The following is a 5,432-nucleotide window of genomic DNA, read 5'->3' on the forward strand; positions in this document are numbered from 1 at the left end:
TGGCCCTGCGCGGGGAGGGCGGCGGGGTCCCCTCCGCTCCGCGGGGCTGAGGCAGCGGCGGGGCAGGGCCCGGCGCCCGGGAGGGACGCAGGGCCCGGAGCGAGGGGCGCGCCCCAGCCCTCGGCAACGAGCCGTGCAGCTGGGTCTCTCGTACCCCAAGCGGCAGCCGTCCCCGCCTGCCTGACAGGGTTTTCAGGGGGAGAGGGACGTTCGGTCGTTAGTGGCTGCGCAGCCACGTTGTTACAGCAGCAGTTAGCTGGGGCTTTCAGAAATTAAAATTTCCTGGTCTCCGACAAACCGAAGAAAGGAGTTGCAAAAGACATAACGCTGCTCCTAAAACAAACCACTCCCTTAAAACAGCACGTTTTTTAACGCAGAGAACGTGGCTAAGTTTGCTATTGACAGCACCGCCTGGCCTTGTCTTGTCCAGCCATGTCTGGTGTCCACGCTGCCACATTAAACTGTGAGGGTATGGTTACAAGTGGGCTACGTACATGTGCCTTCGTAGTCTTAAAGGATCTGCCAGCCAAGGGTTTAAAACAAATTAACAGAGGTGTTGATAGGACTTCTGGTTCCCTGCAAGTCAATACAGGCCCCTCAGCGCTGTGGATTTACAGATACTAACACCTGGATGAGGACCTTTCACTCCACAGTGACATCTCTGCCATAGATTCCTCAACCAACTACATCTGGATGAACTCATCCGAGCATAACATCAGGATTAATGAGCCAGTCAGGTCAAACTGTGAGCTGCTACTCTCGTGTGGAAATGAGCACTTCATGTACTCAGTTTGGTGTGAGAAGAGGAATTTGGTAGATACGGTACATGCTCTGAAAACCAAATGATTGTGCAAGGACCACTGCTGACTTGGAGGCAAACTTCTGCTTTGAGGTTCTCCAAAGTAAGCATGAATAATCATTTAATGTCTGGAAAATATATGTAGATATATTCTTCTATCTCTAAATCATTGTGTATAACTGACTAGGCACCATCTGAATTCAGATGCATTAAAAAAAAACAACCCAACAATCCAGCTCTTGCTGTTGTTAAATCTACCAGCCTACAGCTTTTGCCGATCACTGAGCCCAGCTGTGTCACTGCAGCCAGCCATCTCATACAATCCTGCAGGTAAACACATTGTGCTGTTTCTAGAACTAGATGGGTCATTTCCCACCCCTGTCCCAGTGGAAGGCCAGTCCAAAATCTTGCAGGACTGAGAAACAGGAACTTCAATTTGATTTTCAGACTACATTCATTAATGCTGATTTTTTTCTTATGTCAGTCCTGTGCTTTTTTTTTTTAAGTAACACCTCTTCCCTCTGGCTTTTACTTCCCTGCTATATCACTAAAGAGCAATAGTATTAAACCAAACTTTACTATTTTAAAGGATTTAATGTCATACAGGGCTTTCATCTTAGCATTTTATACTCAGCCATTGTTCAGGCTGCATGGAAAATTTTTGTTATCCACTCCAGACCTAATTTATTGAAGAAAAAAACCAAACCCAACTGACCTTGCAACCAACCAGTCATTTTAACTATGCAAGATGGCATAGCCAATACACCTAGGACTGAAAAAACTTTGTTAGCCTTTTGTCTTAGAACAACTGACAAAATGGGTAAGATCAGAAGTAGACACCTGATGATCATGTCAGTGAACACCCTTCTTAACATTACAGTCTCAGGGGACTGCTAAACTCCTCTGCACCTTCTCAGAAATAGAGAAGGTACCTGTTTAACTTAGGCGACAAACTCACATCAGACAAAAAGGGGCATGTCTTGGGGGAAGGTTTTGCCCCCCCCGAATAAACAGCACCTCCCAGTCTCAGGTCATGAATAATACCATCATAATAAAGCTGCCAAATGTTTTATGTCATATCTTTTGTTTATCTTTTCCAAATGCGCAGAAGGCACGTTAGAGGAAAGCAGCGCTACCAGTTCCTATGTGAACAGATACACTACTGGAGACACCAGCCTCTGCCCAAGAAAGCTGCAGGAGCTCCAGTTTTGCTTCATGATAAACTCTACCTGCTGAGCTCTGGAGCAGCCTCAGTACCTCCATACAGCAGAAGCTGACAGCAAAACAGTGATGGCTTACACATAATATGGCTACACCACAGGAAACTTCTGCAAGGTACAACTGAACATCAAATCACATACCAGCTTTCAACTGACAACCAAAAGACCAAACTGATGAGGAAGCTTTTCATGCTGTCATAAATAATGTAATTTATGCAACTTCTAGCTGAACAGATTTATCTCACCCTATTCTTTACAGTCTTCACATTCAGGGTAGCTATTCTCTGGGACAGCTGATGTTGACAGATAAATTACCTTCAACAGACAGCTGAACTGAAGGCAAAATGGTAATTTTCCTTTTTTGTGTCTCATGACTTGATTGTAGCTACAGAATAGTTTCTTTTTTTTGGCTAATTAATAACAGATTTATAATTGATAACAGATGTGTCGAAAGGCCTGTTATGACAATTCCTGGTTTAAGAGCAACACAGAGATGAGAGAATAACTGGTGTTCAAGATACTCTGAGAAAGGGTTTGCTGACCCTCAAACTTCCCTAAGTCCTTTGTAGTCCAAATGTCCAGACCCTCCTAGCACGTTCTAAAACATGAGAGCACCACCACTACCATAGTAGCTAGACAATGGCAAAATTATTGAACCATATTGATTATTAAGCTGAGGCAAGACTAGGTAGTCCTGCTTTCCTAGTCATGTAAAATACTAGGTGTTAAGCATCACCATTAATCCCAGGTTTATAATATTAAATCTGATTTTAAATATTGACAGTACAATTTATAAAAATGCCTGCAGCAATTTTCATTCAGCATGATTTCAAACACAACTGCTTTCAATCTGGCATTCCAAAACAGCCATGCAAGTTTATCAACTGAGGTTTCCCTGTCCTTTACCGTTTTTCACCGGCATTGCAAGATATCCCATCTCATTCTCTTGTCCCAGAAAACATCCTTTCCCACAAACACTATCTTCCCACCTAGAGTCCTGCATCCAGCTCTGGATCCCTCAGCACAGGACAGACATGGACCTGTTGGAACGGGGCCAGAAGAGGCCACAAAAATGATCTGAGGCCTGGAACCCCTCTGCTGTGAGGAAAGGCTGAGAGTGTTGGGGTTGTTCAGCCTGGAGAAGACAAGGCTCTGGGGAGACCTCATTGTGGCCTTTCAGTACTTAGAGAGGTCTTGTAAGAATGCTGGAGAGGGACTTTTTGCAAGGGCATGTAGTGATAGGACTAGGGGTAATGGCTTTAAACTAAAAGAGGGTAGATTTAGAAGAGCTATAAGGAAGAAATTCTTGGCTATGAGGGTGCTGAGGCCCTGGTGCAGGCTGCCCAGAGAAGCTGTGGCTGCCCCCTCCCTGGCAGTGTTCAAGGCCGGGTGGGATGGGACTGAGAAACCTGGTCTGGTGGAAGGTGACCCCACCCATGGCAGGGGGTTGGAACTACATTATCTATAAGGTCACTTCCAACCCAAACCATTCTATGATCCTATCTTACTGTGTCTCTCCCTTATTTCTTTCTTACCTCCCTTAATGAGCAATAATAAGCTGCAAGTGGTATCAAAAATCAGTGCCCCTGAATCAAAGTGCAGTTGCCAGCCTCTCTGTGATTCTAATACTCTGCTGGGTAAATCCTCTGAAGCTACCTACTCTTGGAAAAAGAAAGTCAGATAAATCAACAATAATATTTTTTTGACAGTTTATTTGTGCAAAGGAGAAACATACTGGGACTAAAACCCCAAAGTGAAAGTGCTGATTTATAGCATGAAATAGGAAGTTAGCTCCTTCCTCATTACGTCAGTCTTAAGTTTTGACTTGAACTATAAAAAAAGTTTTTGTTTTGGAGATTATATATATATATATATTTTTTTTTTTACAGAAAAAAAATCCATACTGGGCCAAATGGAAATAAAACAGGAGGTATACTGAGATCCCTTTGAGGTTTCAGAAGATGGCTTTACTGATTCTGGAAGGGTTAACTGAAAATGTGTTTGTTTTCAGAAGTGTGAATCGATTTCAAACACAGAAATCTTACTAATTTTTATGTGACATGAGTATCTCCTCTGCACGTGCTTAGTCTCCAGCCTATTTTAACACTTAATACAACTGGTTTTGCAAGCCAAAAGAGCTGATGATAATCATACATTACTTGCATGGCTACAGTCGCACTGAGACTCAATAAAAGCTGTTTTCTTCAAATAAAGTGCTTTTCTCTTTTAAGAAACATACATAGGTAAACCTTTAACAAGACTTAACTTTCAAGACAGTTTTGTCATTAGAGTTTAAATCAACTCATCCCCTGTTAGTTTTAGTCCTGCTTCCATTATGAGTCTCATTTGAAAGAAAAAAAAAACACAACAAAAACCCAAAAGAAACACAGAACAAAAAAAACATTCTAAGCCAGTCTGAAACAACCAGGCCTAACTGTTAAATCAGATTCTCTGCCAGCATTTGAGTCTTTCTTCATGAAGAGTAGGTAAGCATTACCAGGTCTGAGTTACCTATTGGCCAAAACACAAGAGATCAGGTCTAGGAACACTGCTTGAAAATGGGTGACGTTGTGGGGGTTGGTTGGTTGGTTTGTTTTTGTGAAGAACCATAGCCATTAGTTCATTCTTTACAGGAGATTCTTTACAGTTTGTTCTGTAGGCTGAAATTGGAACACTATTGTGTGAAACTGGAACACATTTTCATAAGAGGCTTCCAAGAAAATATTACAATTTTCTTCAATGCATAACAACTGTCACTGAGCTTACCAAATAGGTGGATTACAGTGAATACCTGAACAGGGAACCTAGTTCAGACTAGCATCTTTAAGTACCTGTGATGCTCTTTGTCTCATTGTAATGTTTCTTCAAAAATACAGTATTAAAAAAAAAAGTGTTAGAAGTATTTACTGGCGCTATTTGAAGAGCAGATGTTTTCCAAAGTCATGCTGGGAAGTTACCAGTAATTCAACACACATGATAAAATAAGTGGAAGAGAGTTAAGGATTTCACTGTCCAGTTAAATCAGACAGTTACGAACACACTGAGGAATTCTAGTTAACCACCCTACATTATTAAGAATTTCAGAGATCTGCTCAATTCAAAACTTACTGAAGAGATGAATGGACATTCAGCTTTAACAAAGGACTTCTGCTTGATTCCATTACTACACTGCATACATGAATTAGAATGTCCCAATGCTACAGACTAATTAAAATGCTACTGCTTAAAGTGCAAATATATTACCACTATGAGAGCTGCCTGCAATTATTCAAATATTAAAAAGATAACAAAACGTTTCTGCTGTACAATTTTTGTGTGTGTGTAGTTCAAGTGAGACTAAAACCTTGTCGCACACACCTAAGAATTCTGATTATTCATCCAAATATTCTCTATTATTAAAATAAACAGAAGTA

Source organism: Opisthocomus hoazin, chromosome 5, assembly GCF_030867145.1.
Source record: "Opisthocomus hoazin isolate bOpiHoa1 chromosome 5, bOpiHoa1.hap1, whole genome shotgun sequence".
NCBI classification, from domain to species: domain Eukaryota; kingdom Metazoa; phylum Chordata; class Aves; order Opisthocomiformes; family Opisthocomidae; genus Opisthocomus; species Opisthocomus hoazin.